At 38.9% G+C, this 19,012-nt stretch overlaps 1 protein-coding gene across 1 annotated transcript in view; it reads right to left on the reverse strand.

The window, feature by feature from the left end:
• The window catches only part of LOC124150121 (obg-like ATPase 1), a 410,349-nt gene that overhangs the window by 181,422 nt on the left and 209,915 nt on the right, over positions 1–19,012 (reverse strand). The window lies entirely within an intron of this gene.

The following is a 19,012-nucleotide window of genomic DNA, read 5'->3' on the forward strand; positions in this document are numbered from 1 at the left end:
TCTGCTTTCCTGTCCTGGCTTAACATAGTGCTGTGCAGAATCGGCCTGAACCCCTTGTTGTACTCAGGCCATTCTTTTAGAATAGGAGCTGCCACTACAGCAGCCCACGTCAATATTCAGGATCACATGATCAAGACCTTAGGTCGATGGTCTTCAGACTGCTTCACCAGGTATATCCGTACCCCTGAAGATGACATCTGACGAGCTCACTCATCCATGGCTCGATCTTGACACTACGACAGGGACACTTCCCTAGACTCTCAGCTACACCTTGCTTTTGTGTGTCGCAGTGACAATCATTATTTTATTTTACTTCAGTATTATCGTTGTATCAATGGTCCTAAACCACCATTTCATGTATATATTTATTCTACTTTTCACCTTATATTCATTGGGGGCTCTCGGTTGTTACCTCGCTTTGGGCATTTTATTTCATAATCTCCCCCAATTCATTTTCACATTCCAATCATAATTCATATCCCTCTTCGCAGGCCAGCTACTGCCCCTGCACACACACAGCTCTTTGTCAGGCCAGCTTGCCCCTGCAACCAATCTTACAAAACTTATATCATTCATAAGCAACAACCGAGCCAGCTCCCAATTTGTGCCAAGTTTTATAATAAATTGTGTATTTTACTTCTTGTTTCTGCACAAAATGTAAATTTTATATTTTTGTTTGTGCAGAAATAATTACCACTACCTCCCTGCCTACTCTTACTATTTTATCAGCTATTCCCTTCATTACGTAATATTATTCCACTAAATATTTCTTTAATTCCCTTTTACTCACTTGCCTTATTCTTAAATTAATCCATCAATGCATAATTACTTTAACATTTTCTATGTTATATCCAAGCACGTGTTTACCTCACATCCCGTCTATTTTTATACCCTGTTTACTTCCGTTGTCTCACAGCTACATAATGTACCTTCACAATTTTATCGTAATCCTAAATAGACTTACGTATTTCATCAACTATTATCTTTTTCTTATATCAATATGTAATCTCAGCATCTATATCTTGTACATTTCTATTAATAATCAGCAGGCACCATTTCTTAAATATTAATTCATGGTGCATCACGGTCTTTATTATTTCCGACATGTTGCGCATGCGTAGTCTATGTTCCTTCTCAGTTCTTCGTCCGCCATGTTTCACCAATTTTCTCGGCCCTCCGGCCACCCCATGCTACCTCCTCGGAGTTGTGCCGGCTGTTGCTTAACATTCATACCTTATTCTTTACTCTTTGGCATTTTATTTCATAATCTCCCCCAATTCATTTTCACATTCCAATCATAATTTATATCTCTCTTTGCAGGCCGGCTACTGCCCCTGCACACACACAGCTCTTTGTCAAGCCGGCTTGCCCCTACAATCAGCTGCTTCCCCACGGTTATCCAGGCCGGCTTGCCCCTGCAACCAATCTTACAAAACTTATATCATTCATAAGCAACAACCGAGCCAGCTCCCAATTTGTGCCAAGTTTTATAATAAATTGTGCATTTTACTTCTTGTTTTGTTGTTTCTGCACAAACAATTTTTTTCTTTTGACTGCACCCCTCCATATGACACAGATTATATGTACTTAGTTTGAGATGAATCCCCTGAATAGTTTAAGAGAAATCGCACGGACGAAGTTTTCAGACGGACGGACGGACAGACAGACGGACGGAATCTTGGTATAACTATATACCCCCGACATTTTGTCGGGGGTATAATAATTAAAGCTGCAAGCAGCAATGGCGGGCTCCAAGTAACACTGCGCACAAACATCCATGTTCGAATCCTCAAAGGGTTTCCTTGTACCAAATCCCTCAAATGTAGGCACCACTTGCAGGGTATCGCTGCTACGAAATTGAAGTGTGCAGGGGTGTCCAAGTCTGTTCTAAATCCTTTTCCGACCTTCAACATGTTCAAATCCTCGAAGGGTCAACTCTGTCACCGGAAATCGCCGCTACAAAATTGGCGTGTTCCAGGGGTGTCCCAAATATTACAAACAAGCGGTGTTACTTTTAGCATGCAACCAAGAAAAGATGAGGTACATATGTCCGACTAACTTCATGTCAACTTTCAATAGTTTCTGCGAAGAACCTTACAAGACATGAAGTAAAATTTAAGAGAAAAAAATCATCAAAATCAAAATCCAATAGGGCCGTCACTAAGAAAGATATCCAAAAACAGCTAACAGAGTTTGATTGGTTATGTATGGAGACAATTCTCAGATAGTTTGAAATCGTTTCATGCAGTGGGTTCAGAGGAGATTGGATTTGAAGATATATACCCAAAATACCCGGTGAAAATCTTGAATCCAATATGGCTGCCAAACCACGTGACCAATGACCAAAGTCAAAGAACTAAAAATGTCAAGGAACTGAAGCAGCAGATACATGCAAGGTTTGAAAGTAATCGGACAAGCGGTTGCGGAGCAATAGGACACATCTTAAAAAAATACTTGTTTTTCAGTTATATGCCCTTGGCCATTGGCGCTACGGCCTTGGGATTTTGGCGGAATCTTAGTATTCAACATTCTTCATACACATACAAAATTTGAACATAATTGAGCCAGTGGTTATTCTGCTAGCTTTGGTACCAAAATTGGCAGAATAATAATAATATGGAATCGAACTATAACACTAGGGCTCTTCAGCCTTTCGGCTTGGTGACTCTTCAACAGGCTGTAACTTCTTTCTCATTTGAGCTTCAGTCAAACGTATTAGCGTTCTGAGTTTGCAAGGACCCGGGGTTTCTGTCGCAATGCTCAGATAAAGTGCCGAACCTGTTCCCGAACTCGTCCATGTTCGAATCCCCAAATGGTTTGGTTGTACCGACGCCGTCAAAAGTAAGGTAAAGCTTGCGAGACATCGCCCCTATGACACTGACGTGTCCCAGAACGTCCCGGGATGTTCAACTCCCATTTCAGATGCCATCCATGTTCGAATCCGCACATGGTTTGCTTGTACCAACAGCGTCAAACGTAAGGAAACGCTTGCGAGACATCACCACATGTGTCCCAGTGAGTTCTTAACCCATTTCCAACCTCGAATCCTCATGTTCGAATCCTCAAAGGGTTTGCTTGTACCAACTCCATCAAAAGATAGTCACCATTTGCAGGACCTCACCGCTACGAAATTGGCGTGTGCCAGAGTTAACCAGAGTGTTCTAAACCCTTTTACCCAGACAATGTACGAATCCCAAAATAGCCTCTTAAGACAAGCATGGGTTTCTGAAGACCAATTCTAAACCTCATCTTCAAGGGTAGTATACATAATGCAGATGACACTTGACAGTGAAAGGGAGTTAATCCTAGTTTTTGCCGAGCCATTTATTCAGTATTTCAGTGAAAAAAATCATCAAAATCAAAATCCAATATAGGCGCAACTAAAAAAGATATCCAAAATCGACTAATTCAATTTGTAGTGTTGTGTATGGAGACAATTCTCAGAAAGTTTGAATGCATTTTATGCAGGGAATTCAGAGTAGTAGGGATTTGAAGACAGGTACCCAAAAACCCTGTGAAAACCTTGAATCCAATATGGCTGCCAAACCAAGTAACCAATGACTAAAGTCAAAGAACAAATAATATCAAGCACCTAAAGCAGCAGATACATGCAAAGTTTGAAAGTAATCGGAAAAGCGGTTGCGAAGCAAAAGGGCAAAAATAAAGCTTAAAAAAAATACTTTCAAAATATTTTTTCATATCTAGAACTCAACCGTCTACATGCACATACAAAATTTCAACTAAATCGAGCCGGTGGTTACTTTGCTAGCTCTGGTACAAAAATTGGCGGATTAATAATAATAAACAAGAGTTTGCCACTAACGTGGCTATATCCCCCGCCCCTGTTGCAGGATTTATGACATAATTAAATCTAAACAAACCCTAACCTTTTTTAACCGAGGTGGAACTTGTCATGGAAATTGTAAAAAAAAGAAGAGTTTGGAACCTAAGTCCATCTTGCTGCCATGGAAACGTAAAAAAATAAAAGTTTCTAAAATTTCTAAATAGCAAAAGGCACCAGTTCAGCATGTACCTGACAAACCTGCAAAGTTTGATGAAAACATATTGAACGGTTTATGAGTTATGCTCCGGAAATGAACCCTACCCTCACAGAACCTAAGTCCATCTTGTTGCCATGGAAACGTAAAAAAATAAAAGTTTCTAAAATTTCTAAATAGCAAAAGGCACCAGTTCAGCATGTACCTGACAAACCTGCAAAGTTTGATGAAAAAATATTGAGTGGTTTATGAGTTATGCTCCGGAAACGAACCCTACCCTCACAGAACCTGAGTCAATCTTGTTGCCATGGAAACGTAAAAAATAAAAGTTTCTAAAATTTCTAAATAGCAAAAGGCACCAGTTCAGCATGTACCCGACATACCTGCAAAGTTTGATGAAAAAATATTGAACGGTTTATGAGTTATACTCCGGAAACGAACCCTACCCTCACAGAACCTAAGTCCATCTTGTTGCCATGGAAACGTAAAAAAATAAAAGTTTCTAAAATTTCTAAATAGCAAAAGGCACCAGTTCAGCATGTACCTGACAAACCTGCAAAGTTTGATGAAAAAATATTGAATGGTGAGTAGTATAGGTAATGGTGATTCTGGACCACTTCATCTGGAGCCAGATTTATATACCTATACTGCTACTACTAGTACTATACAGATGGAATTTTTTATGCAAAAATGACGATACGATTCAACGATAGTCATGAGATTAAACTAAATTGACTCTAGCTCACCACCACCTGGAGTCAATCAATGCTTCTATGATATAAATTTTTATAGGTAATGGTGATTCTTGACCACTTCCACTGGAGCCAGATTTATATACCTACACCACCACTACAGAGGGAATTTTTTATGTTTAAATGATGATGCAATTCAACAATAGTCATGATTCGTATTAAAAGAAACATCAATATTAATTAATAATGGATAAAATTTACTATAGCCCACAAGGATATTGGAAAGGTATAGGAGCAATAAAAAAATTAGCCACCGCAGCTAAGGTATCTAAAGATGTGGCCAAGGATTGGTTAAAGAAACAAGCGATGTGGCAAATATACTTACCAGCACCGCGTTATATACCGAGGAAGAAGTTTGATATTTTTACAACGAATGAAGTTCACCAGGCTGACCTCTTGTTTCTTCCCCATGGTAAGGTAAGACGCAAAACGTATAAATACGCTTTAACCGTAGTGGATGTGGCTAGTCGATACAAAGAGGCTGAGCCATTAACCACGAAAGATTCAACAGAAGTAGCTAATGCACTGAGTCGCATATATAAACGCGGACCACTAAAATGGCCTAAGCTATTTCAAGTAGATCCCGATCGCGAGTTTATGGGATCGGTAACTAAACTGTTAACAAAGCATGATGTCGAAATCAGGTGTGGTGAAAAAGAGGCCCACCGTAGTCAAGCTATCGTCAAAAGTTTTAACCGGACATTAGCGGAACGTTTGTTTGGCTATCAGTATGGGATCGAAATGAAATCCGAGCGATTGAGATCAACCGAATGTGTAACGATTATCAGCTGTTGTATCAGCGCTGAATAATGAAGTAACGAGATTAATAGGGAAGAAACCATCCGATGAGATTCAAATGAAATCTTCAGCACCGAGGAGAGGCAAAGAACAAAAACTTCCGGATAGAGTAAGCGTAAGATATTTATACCAGCCCGGTGAACTCGAAGGAGGCCTACGTCGCGCAACCGATCTGATTTGGTCCCTTAAGACATATAACATTAGTCGATTGGTTACGAAAGAAGGAGAGCCTATTCTTTATTATCTTAAAGATGGACCATAAGCATAGGTAGTTACACCATCCTTATCAATCCATCTCTTTGTATCTAAGGGTGATAATGATGTCTTGTTCATTCTTAATCCATATATCCTATGATTGTAACTTCTTAAAGAGTTCATCTCCTGTTTGAATGTTCTACCATTGAATAATGCTTCTTTATACTGTTCGTGTTTGATATTCTTTTTACCACATACTTCTTAACACCCTTAGCTTTTCTTATCTCTCCATTATCGGACTTAATCCTACATACTCCGCTATAGGGTTCCCAGCACATTCATCCTTCATCTTACCTAACACCTTTTTATTAACTACGCTGTGCAGTGGATTATCTTTTGGGTAATCGCTCATGTCGTACATATCTATTTTTTCTGCCATATCTTTATACACATCCTCGGTTTGTATTTCCATCAACAAAGAATCTGTGTCGCTATATAACACCTCGCATCTATCGCCGTATTGTTCTTAAGTTCATTGTAATAAAAGTCATACATTAAGTGTTTTGACAAGTCGAGAATACTCATACCGATGTACACCGGTCTGTTGAATTTTATTTTACTCTTCTGCATGTGCAACGCGGCTAAGTCGTTATCAAATATCTTGCTTCTGTTAAAAGCCGGACTGGCTATAAGTTTCCTGAGTCTTTCTTCCTCATTAGATCTGACTAATTTAACATCAACACGCTTCCTTAGATTCTCCATAGTTTTACCAAATACTGACTTATTCATGAGCTTATATAGATTCTTTTCGAAATTGCTGGTAGCTATCTTTCTTAAATCTGTGTTCAACCTTATATAGGGCTCCATCCAAAGGCTTTGATCAAACTTTATAACTCTCTGTATTTTCTTTAGTTTCATACCTAACGATAGATATAACTGGAGATTTCTATAGTGAACTATATATTTTGTCTTATCCATCAAATTTGGTACAAGTTTTTCTACGTTAGCTAACCTAGTATTACCCATCAAGGAGTGTTGATATTCCGACATCCAACCTTTATTCACCATTAATCTTTCGGGAGCTAGCGGATAACTGTTATGGTCTTTATGTAACGAATTTGGATATTCCAAGTCAACTTCTAGTATGTACCCTTTATTGGAATCTGAGGGGATATCATTCACTTTGATATCATTCACATCGACCCACTCAAAACCACCCGTGGGTAAAGGTTGACTCATAGCCCATCCATACAAATTGTTAGCGTCGAGATATAATATATGCGTGTCGGGTTTACTCGGATCGTATCCTTCCACTAATTTATTATTAGCCTTAGAATACCTTTTAGCCTCCATCGATATACCACCTCTTAATCCTTTCTCAATAAACAAGTGCATATCATAATCGGTGAGTAGTTTTAGTTCTACGCCGGTCTTCTTCAACAATGCATCCCACGATAGTCCGGGATGGTACCATGCCGGATCCAAACCGTATTGTTTTAAACATGTCTTTCTAAATATCTCGAATATATCGGCGAGTAACAGTACATCGGTTTTTAAGTACAGATCGTGATAATCGCCTAAATTCTTACAACCTAATTTATCCCACACCATCAGAGCGTGTTCATAATCGGCATCTGTTATTTTAGATTCTGTTAAGTTACTATAGAATGATTCAAGGGGTGGTAATTTAGTTTCGTCGAATTTAGACCAATCATCCATATATTCGTAAGGATACACACCTTTTCTCAGCAACAAATGACACGTTAACATATCGGTATATTGATTTGTTATCGCAAAGTCATCGGGATTGTTCGCATTAGCTAAATTGTCCAGGGAAGTTAACAGAAACTGTACGGAGTCTATGAATCTAAGTCCATTACTTTGCTTTATTCTGGCTTTACCATCCTTGTCCCTATAATGTATAGTTTTAGTCAACGAGATCGATATGTATTTTTCCATATTATTAGGAATGCACGTTAAACCGCCGTCGGTCTTTGAGATAGCTTGCATGATGAGATGTGAATCGTATCCTCTAAGGTTATGAAACATAACGGGGATGGGTATTGTTTGAGAATTCATTTTTAGTTTCAAGTTACACTCGTTATGCGCGGCTCCCCGATAATTACCTGTGACATGGCAATGATCTCTTACGGAATCCCCATTCAGGGGTTTATTACAAACATGACAACTCGTTGATCTCTTATAGGCCCTCCAATCATCCCTCGTCATACACATAGGATTTTTACGCGATAAATTTTCCCTGATTATTCACTCTTCGTTTTGTAGATATTCTAGGAACTTTCCCGCTGCATCGGGACCTCTGTAAATCACGGGCGGGTTTGTTTTTCCATCATACCTTACAACTATATATCCAAATCCACAAGGAATATGTTCTTGAGTTTTGTACGTAAAACTACTATCTTGATTATTTTGATAAGCGCTTCGAAGTCGGCGTAAATTACGTACGGTACTGGCTTTTGATTACAATAATGTTCAAATTTTAATATATTTTCCCCCTCTTTAGGCATATCAATCCTGATAGCATTCGGTCCAACACCTCTACAGTCTTCTTTATGCGCTTCTAATAGATCTTGTCTGCTGTACCCATGTAGGCATCTTTCGCAGAAATATTTCTTTTCTTTAAGGGTTGTTTGATCATATAATAGTCTGCTTAAACTCTTTATCCATGTATAATGATATTTACCATCTTTTTCGATCAGAAATGAATTGATTCTGGGAATATGTTCCGGAGCAGAGCTTATCCTGTGTACAACAATTCCTTTAGAAGAATGTCCGAAAACATTTATAGCTAAATTATTTTGCTTTTCCACCTTATCAATTTGTGATATTGGTGTAGGTTCGTCTATACCATCAAGGTTGAGCCCATCGTTTTGAGGATAGCTAGAAGGTCTATCCAGATGTTTGTCTACAGGGAACAATGCAGATCTTATCATTCTTAAACAGTCATCTGATTTATTTTTTACATTAATTATGGCTTTTTTCTTTTTATAATACAGGGGTAAATCTATATAAGATCCACCTTTGAAGGGCATATAATTTGCTATATCTAAAATAAACTATCGATTTTATCCACACCCAAACCGAACCTGTATTAGTCCAACGTTTTAAAGTTTCCTGTATCCTCTGAATTGATGTATCTAATGATGCGTTTATAGTATCGGATTCGGTTATAACTTCTTGATTGCTTCGGAAATATGGTTCGGTATATTCAGTGCTATCGTCTGTGCTGCTTTTACTCAATGACATTTTAATCGTCAGCTGGTATTTTATACTATGTAAATCATGTAACTCCTCGTTAATTTTCCTCGATATGATGGGCTTAACATCATTAACATCCATGTTGGAATTAATATCCATCTTCCAACCTCTTAGATATTTACCAATGCCCGCGGATGTGAGTACAAATTTTAATTCTTGTTGTATTTTCTCAACATCATTATTATCTAGTAAAGCGATCAAATCAGCTTTTCTCATTCGAGAATAACCTCTCAGCCCGCTATTTTTTGCTTGAGCTTTGAGTTCTCTAACAGTCTGGGGTTTGTTGTATTCCAAACCGAGTAAATCGATCAATTCAGCTTTTCTCATTCGAGAATATCCATGTAGACCACGTTGTTTTGCTAAAGACTTCAACTCTCTCACAAAAACCATTGTGGTTTAATGGTATATGCAAAATGATTCAAATGTCTAATTGGTTATTTTTCATATATCTAAATATGTATTCTCCCCAACCTATTCCTCTCATTGATGTAATCTCTCTCTTCCTAGCGTAAATAATCTGGTTCCTGACCCTATCAGCACCGTGTTTCTTACATAAACAATAACGACCTTTGACCCCTATCCCACATACAGAACATGTATAATTTACATTTCCCCGCCTGATGTAATAAGCGTGGATACCACAGTAAATACCCACAGAACGTGGGTTACATTGAGTCGGCTTCCCCATGAGTGTAAATCTACACAGATTCATGGTTATACATCTATCATATCATTTGTCTAAATGCAAATCACATCTCCACTGGTGAGACATGGCTATTTATAGATTAGCAGTCAGAGTGACTCGCTCGCTCGCCCGCCCTAACTAGGTCATGGTTTATGCGTAGTTATTGTGTAGCTATAAATAGCAACAGCAGTCAATCCCAACATGATAAATTTTATCTCTCGGTTTTTCTGAGCCTCTGACGCTGTATAAAACTGACTCATTGTTGGTCTTGGCATTGGGTCAAGTTTTTTCCCATGAACGAGGAAGTATTCGTGCATGACAGATTCGACATCCTTAAACGTTTAAGCGAGAGCATTAAACACAGCTCCACCGACCATCATCGCAATTGTTGCCATAGTTATATGAATATAATATATTCAAATGTTTATATGAATATAATATATTCAAATGTTTAATTACTTCATTATGTCTTCCGGGATAAGCCCTTGTTTGATGAGCATATCTTTTGTTGCCATAGCTAATCCAATATCGAGAATGACCATACCGATATCATAACCATTAAAATCTAGCTTGGGAGGTGTGGCTTTAGTAATCATTTTAGCTATACGGGCATAGCCAATGGCCAAGCCGCTGACCACCGCTGAATGATACGTTGCGTTAACCAACATTTTACCATCTGTAACTGGAGTAGTCATGTTTCTTATAGCATTATATGGGGGCTAACCTCTAATTGAACTTGTTGTGTAATCGGGGGTGACGTTTTCTCCGGTCTTATAAAACAACCATACAGCCGCTATAGCAACAACTCCTACTAGTGCCCAAGTTTTAATCAGACGACTATTTGAATTATGCATTAGTTTCGCTTTCCTCGCAAGCCCCCCATCCTACCAGCCGCGATTTTTGTCTGGGATTCCTAGTAACTCTGGCTTGTTTTTGTGTTTGTGGTTGTGGTGCAATCGCTGGTATTTCCTCATTCACTATCTGTTGTGTTTGTGTTGCAATCGGGGTTATTTCCTCATTCACAATCTGTTGTGTTTCCGCAATCTGTTGTGGTGTCACTTGTTGAGTCTCCATTATTATTAAGTGGGGATGTATGTTTAAATTGACAATACCTAAGCGTTATTAAAGCGGTGGTGAGTGGAGCTAAGAATTTTCAGTATCTATGATAAAACTCACAGCCTACTGAGCTTCAAGCGTGTTCGATGAATGGGTCTTTCTCGAGAGATTCGCATAAATACATGCGATGTTCTGCCGGGATAGGAAGAAACGTACTAGCTACGACTGTGTATAGTTGTAATATAGACGACCCTATCGTTTCAGTCATGGTAGCTCCCGGTCTCGACTCGTAATGCGCGTACAGTTTTTTTAATTTCTTCATCGGTCATGTTATCAATTTTTTCGATGGTATAATTTTCCCCCAAATATTGGGAACATTTTCCACCGACTACCACAGCCGCAAGTCTTTCTCTATGTTTATCTCAAGATTTATCTGTCATAGGTTCTGGCTCATCTTTGAGCATTTGTTCGATGAGTTCGTCGCATTCCATAATGTAATACCTAAGGAGATATTTAAGTCTAACATAATAAAATATGGCATATCCAATACAGCCCGTAATAATAAACTGTTGCGAAAGAATGAGGATTTCAAACCACATTATGTCATAATAACCGCTAATGTTCAATTTATCGTATTTTTACTATAATTTTGCTATATTTGCTATAATTTTGCTATATTTGCTATAATTTTGCCATATTTTTGCTATAATTTTGCCATATTTTTGCTATAATTTTGCTACATTTGCTAAGCCATTGCATAAGCAGCTGGTTGATTGGTTTTTAATACGAGTTTACAGTGCTTTGTTGCTGCTAACAGTTTTCTGACTTTATCACGTTCGAGCTTGGTATAAATAACATTATTTTCGCGTAGACATTCCTCGAATGAATCTCGGTCTTTGCAATGAAACAGGGCTACCCATTTGGTCTGCTCTCTGAGATCTTTCTGGATAGAGTTATATGTTTGAGTAAGTACCCAAATGCTATGCTGAGTATGCCGTCCGGAGAATGTTAAATACGAAAGCAGATCTTTCTTTACTCACACTGCAATCGTCTATTACGAAAAGGGTTGATTCTCCTTATATTTTTCATGACATACTCGTAAACAGTCTTGTAAACGATCGCCCGGATCAACACTGTGTAGCCCGTCGTCATTCATTACCCAATCTCTCGATAGGTATGTTTTATTAACGCTTATAGTCTGGCACAGAATAATAATATGGTCGACTGTCTAAAATATCTAGAATAAAAGCTGTTTTTCCACAACCCGTTTGCCCGCAGATCATAGCGCAGTGCAGTTCTTTAGGTAGAAGATTATCAATAGATTCCTTGCACGAATCGTCCATTCTGTATATTAAGTTGCGCATCCATAATCACGTAGAAATATATGTTTAATTTACCAGCTGATTCCTGGAGCTTCGTTATCTGTATACTAACACCCTCGCTGGCATTTTCTATTCTCCGCCCACTGCCGTGTAGTTGGTCATCGTCTGTTGTTCGCATGTCGAGCCATAGCGCGTACTTCGTGGTGAGGTATTCACCCATTGATACACCCCCGAGAGACAGATCTTTCACGACCGCGTTAACTTCTGGGCTTCGTTTTATAGGAGGGAGTTTTTTAATCTCATCCCATTGTTGATACGCTAGCATTCCTTGACTATATAGTTGATTAGGAACGCCTTCGATAGTCAATTCTACTTTTGTAATCTTGGGATTGTAGAACTTCTCGGTATTTCTTTTAAATGCATCGGAGGGGTCCTCGAACAACATTAAAATACCCTTCAACGACCTTGTGGGGACGTTTAGATTGATATTCCACATCGTATCTTTTTTGTTCCTCGTGATCTTTCGATGTTGAAGCACGTGATCGTACAAAATGGCTAAACTTCCTGTATACTGGTTACGAATTTGTCTGGCTAATTCGGGATCTGTTATCATATCATACTCCAGCGAGATATTGTCAATGGAATAGCTAGCATCTTCAGCAGCTCTGATTACTCTACCGTATTCATTAAAAGTGAGTTCGTATTCTAACCTATCGCCTAGGGATGCTTGATAAAAGGGCATGTGGGAATCTAGTAATTCAAAGTTTAGCGGAATATAGAATCGGTTACCTAATGCGCCGGCAACAGCGAGATCTTTTACGACGGTATTATCACCATTTGAGCACCCAAACGCAGTCTCAATGTGTTCCGATTACAAATACCTTGGTACTGTAAGTTTTCCTGCTCTTTATCTGTTCTCCAGAGATCCATGTAACAATAGTATACATCGCTATCGTCGATACTCAAAACCTCATTACCCCTAATTTTAATCGCGATTTTCTTAACGATAGCACGACCTATGTTCTGAACAGGCTCCCTGTTAACGTCGTTAGCAGTCAAAATAATCGTAAATGCTAGTCAGACAGTTCCCGGAATTAACACATCGTGTGCGCCGAGATTAGGAAAGCGAACCAGATGGTGGTACTCGGGTTATTAGTTATAGTTACAGACTGACGAATTGCTTTGACCCCTAATGGATCTCTATGTCTACGTTGTGGGTTTAACTTGCGTCCGTATTGTGAAGACATTGTTATATTGAAATTATATAACCTTATGTTTAATATAAAAATGGATGATTTTAATCTAGATAACATAACTGATACAAGTACAATCGAAGAGGGTACTGATGAAACCAGCTTTGGTGGTATGAATCTTAACGATGAACTTTTACAATCAACCGTCAATGATTATTACGATACCTTTAAAGAAACCCCAATTTTATTGGTTGTGACTATTCAAAGTTTGAATTAGATGGTAAAGGAATATTGCAACTGCATGGCGCTCCGGATATTGATCTTATGAATTCTCGTACTCGTAAGCCCCTAGCCTTGCCTACGATAGCCGCTAAACACGGTATCAGCACTGTTCGTGATGAATTAGGTTTTGTGGACTACTCACGACGAGAAAAACTTTCCGGGAAGACAACTAAGGTTCTTCAGACTGTGCCTACTGAACTCGGTAACATAGATAATTTGGAAGAAAGCTCGAAGGTGGCCTCGGACGCACTTGGAGAAATCTTGGATACCTACTACGATAATTCCACGGTCAGTGTACCACCATATTCAGAGTTCAGTATTAGGGAATTATGAGGTCTTGACAAGGCAATGCAAACAATGCGGGGAGAACTCATCAATAATATAGCCAAGCTATCCGAACTTGACAAGCATATAGCTTATGAGAAAACAAAACCTGAACAGGCGGGTGATGAATTCAGTAGACGCCGCGTTGCAGAAAGATTGCGTAACTTAGAAGACGAAAGATCGGCCCGCCTCGAAGCGGCTCCCAGTACCGATTATTCCCGTTCGTGTTTGCGATTGTGCACCGAGAATTGCCCCTACATAAGTTCTTATTGATTCATTAACTCTTTCAACTCCTGGGTTAGTAAATTTATTTTCTGTTTTATCATTAAGAAATTCATTCCAAGCGTTTCCAGGTGGTTGCTCAACCTTTTTGACAGTGAAAGCAACACCACCCTTAAAGTTCATACTATCATCTCTCCACTCTTTACTCGAGAGAGCAAAGCTCGGAAGAAGCTGACCTCTTTTCAGTAAATCATCGCTGACTTCTTTAACAGAGTATGCTCCAGCCTACGGAATACCTAGACCATGGTTAACTCCACTCAGACGCCAATCTTTACTCGTAGAAATATTAAATTCCTGACAAATACGTTCGAATGCCCACCTATTGTACGGATTATTTGATGCATTCCATGCTCGATCAGGCGGTAATGGGGCACTAATTTCTTTAAGTATACGTCTAATCTGATAGTATACGTCAGAAATAATACAGAACCAGATCACAGAAATGATAAGTGATTTCAGCGAGGTTGTTGTTTTGACATGTAGTGTGGGCTTATCTTACAGCAGTATTAGGGCTAAGATATCTGGAAAGACTTACAGTGCCCTATGTGACTCAGGTGAAACTTTGTGCTGTATGAATTCAAATGTATTCTCATCTATTGGAGGTGAGAGTAGATTTCTTATAACAAAAGGAGGTGCAAGGTCATTGGTTGGTGCAGATGGGAAACCGTTAGATGTGTTAGGCATATCTACAATACCTCTTACAGTTGGTCAGCTAGCTGTTGTACAGGACTTTCAGGTGTTTAGCCTTATCAATTGATGTGTTGTTAGGCTTAGATTTCTTGTGGAGCCAGAAGGCTAACATTGATGTTAGCCACAATAGGTTGACTTTGTGGGATGGACATACAGAGACAAAGTTCATTGCCAATTCAGATAATTCCAACTTTGTTACATATATATGTGATGTGGTACCACCACCACACACCGAAACTTTGTTGCTGGTGTACGTTAATGACCCAGATATAAAGTTAGGCATCGTTGATCCAATTGAGTCTATTGTAGAATCGTTACACGTTAGGTGCAAGATGTTTCACTTCATCAGTCAATCAAATAGCATTGTTTAGGTTGATGAACCCTGCTAGTTCAGAGATTAAGTTAGCAATAGGTGTCATTGATGAAGTCGATATTGCCAATGTGTATGGAGAGTTAGGAGACAGTGACAACACACATACCATGCCTATCACTACAGGTGACAAAGCATTCAACCATGTTGATATTGACAGGACTCAATCATTAGGTGACAGGAATATGGATATCCAAATATGAAATGGCAGTTGATTAGTCATAGAGGAATGCGATACCAAGTCCGATTAGCAGGTGTCTCGAAAAGAGAAGGGGTCCTAAGTGAGTTTCTCAATTCAGAAATTGGGGAGGATTTCCATGTCAGAAGAACAAAGACAGGGAAAGCGAAGAAAGAAAACAACAAACAAGTAAACAATAGAACTGCAAGTAAGGAAGTGTGACAATCATATAGGTATATGATATACAGTGATTTTGACACGAAAAGCTGTATACAGGTCAATGACTTGGACCCAAGAAATGTAATAAGTCAGTGGCAAAAGTCAACAAGTCACTTAAACAAAGATTCCGGATGCAGTAAAATTTCGAAGTTAAATCAGTACTTTTAAAAAATTGGGCATAGCTTCCGCACACCCGGCTACCCGCCGGGTCTGGGAGCATTACTGCCATCAACTTCACCCCCCCATCCCCCAGACACAAGGACAACTGTCACAAGCGTGCAATGTCTGACCTTTCCCCATGTTGAAATATATTATTTTTTTAAATAGCCTTGTACTTACTTACCTTTTGTTGAAAAAAACATTGCAAACATGACATTATTTCAACACATATCCAGGGTTATGGGTTTTCGGACACTGAAGAAACAGTCATAGTTTTCTCGCTGATCACATGAACAACTGTAAGTGTAAAACTTCTCATTCACTTATTCATAAAGGACAACTTTATCTTAGAATCAAGCCATCATCTGAGTATTTATAATTTCTGTGTGACACCTACCGTTATGGTGCAAGTATTCGTGATTGAAAACGTATGATGTCCGAAAACCTATGATCCGACGATAATAGTATTGTGTCATGAATAATAATAAAGGCATAATTGATGCGGAAAGTTCTGATTGAAAACAGGACAATCCGCAACGGTTCTCCGGAAACACGATATTTTCGGAGTATTTTTTTTAATCTTTGATTATATTTTTACGAGGAAGATGACTCTTTTCGAGGACCACTGTTTTAAAAAACGCAATTTTCAGCGTTTTTGCGGGGATTTCACATTGTTAGATCTAATTATTTACGTATTGAACAAATTGACCAGTCACCGAAGGGACTTCCCGCGCTACATGTATTTCGATTGCGAAAGTGTTATGTTGGCATTTAATAGTCAAATTGCCTCAAATATGACTTTAAATGAGTCAAGGTATGGCATTTATGATATGTGTATCCATTCTCTTGCAAATAAAGTTCATTTCAAGGCGTCAATAGCGGTAATCTGACCGTGGTTGCTGTAAATAACGGTGAGTTGTGCGATCTACCGATCACTTCGCATACGATTTCACCAAAATTATTATTATTATTGAATAATTTTTTTAATAAAATCTATAAGATATATTGCAAACATAAGTCCAGATATACAATGAACACCTTTTTATAACCAGATATTATGATAATAGGATTAAATTGCGTACTTCAGTTCGGATTTGTTGACTGGTATTTCCGGTGTTACGTGATCGCGGTGATCAGTTGATTATGTTTTTTTGAGATGTCATTGGAAAACTTGAGTTTATTATAAACATAAGTAAATTTGGGGACCATGCTTTACTGCCCGCTATAACCGAGTAAGCGCTATTATTGACGGGCGCAATAGCGAGAGAACACTCACTGTATATGATGCTGAAAGCTCGGATCGAAAACAGGACAATATGTGTACTGTACATTCTCTCGATTGGCACTAAACTTTATGAGAGCATTTCATTGGGCATTAAAATCGATACCCTGAGTGGAATAATCCCTACTATTTAATCATGAAATTATGACACATGTGACGGCTTGCTTAGCATTTCTATCGGTCAAAAGTCCAACAACTTAAACAAACCATCGGTCAAATAGAAATTTTATCGGTCTATGACCGGTGACCGACGGCCATCTGAAACCCTGATATACGGAGGATATGTAGATCCAAGATTATAATAACAAGTTGGTTTTAGTCCCAAGTTATAGTGTCATGTGTCAAAGCAAATGGGTACCCAGATAGGAAATCGAGGATGATAATGAAAGCCATAGAGGTAACATGCCTACGCAGATATGAAATGATGAAAAGTCGTAGAGGTAACATGCCTACGCAGATGTGAAATGATGAAAAGTCGTAGAGGTAACATGCCTACGCAGATATGAAATGATGAAAAGGGCGTAGAGGTAACATGCCTACGAAGATATGAAATGATGGTAAGTCGTAGAGGTCACATGCCTACGCTGTCATGAGATGATGATAAGCCGTGGAGGTAACATGCCCACGCCGTAATAATGTCGACAAGAACGTAGAGGGAACATGCCCACGTGTATTTGAGAGTGATAAAACACATAGAAGACCGGATGCCTATGTTGTTTGAAAAGCTTGAGAGATCAAGTCCAGAGATGCCTGACAGTCTCTAGTTGTGAGGTAGATATGTCTCTACCTCAGGTTGCTGAGTATATTGAGGACAGTTGAAAAACTAACGATGAATTCACTCGGGACGAAGGACAGAGGGTCGATTTGTCTCGTAGCCTGGGTGAAGACCTATAAATCGGTCATGGGATGTAGATGATTGGCCAATCATATTTGTACAGAAGAGTTTTGCCTGGTCAGAAGGCTGTTGTATACCTCCTGTTGAGGAGTGGGAATGTTTCAAGAGAGTACAGACGGAATATTAAAGAGGTTTTGTTTTCTTCATGAATTATGATGCTGACACAGACACAACGATAGGAGTGAAAAGGGACATGCGGTTATATATTACTGGGATTGAAGATGTAAGAAATCAGAAGTTGTTTAAAAACAGGGCCTTTTAACTTAAAAATATTCAACTGACCCACAAGTACAGCATATTATTGACACATGAACTGGAACTGTATGAACATAAGCGCTGTGTTCTGCGGTTAACTTAATGTTGCTAGACATTATTTATGGGAGAGTAATATGTTGTATGGTACATCGGTGACGATCAATTGGGATTGTTGTTTATTGTTTTTCACTTTGGGGAAGATATGGCTTCATAGGGATAACAGAGTAGGAACTGAGATCAGATTTAAAATCTGAGAGGTTACTTGGATAATTGCGTTCTAAAGGACCATTAGGCTTCGCACTTAAAGCTATGATGACACTACTCATGATGTGGAACTCAGTACCATTGACGTCATGCATTCCGGATATCTATCTCTGGGGTAATACCTTCAGATATATCGGACGATTTAACGTACGAACAGACATGGTATCATATATTCACTACTGAATTGCCAAAGATATCTAACTATCCCATTCTGCTTAGAGACACGTGAGGGAATATTAGTCTTCAGGCGAATCATACGTCCTGTGATAAGAATATGAGGGCTGTATTGAATTTTACTTATCGCATACATGACGACACTTTAAACGACTTGGTTGATGGGGTCACTTTGATCAAAAATATTATTCCTCAAGGTCCAATTCCTGGTTCTCAGACTTGCTCCAAGAGAGCATTTCTACCTTTTATTGGTGAATTCTCACATAATTTATTTGGTTCCGCCCTGACAGCGACGTGAACATGAGGGGTTCTTACATGTCTAAGGCGAATGACAGAATGGATGGTTTGAAGCAAGGTATA

Source organism: Haliotis rufescens, unplaced genomic scaffold, assembly GCF_023055435.1.
Source record: "Haliotis rufescens isolate VD_foot unplaced genomic scaffold, xgHalRufe1.0.p SCAF_4, whole genome shotgun sequence".
Taxonomy (NCBI): Eukaryota; Metazoa; Mollusca; class Gastropoda; order Lepetellida; family Haliotidae; genus Haliotis; species Haliotis rufescens.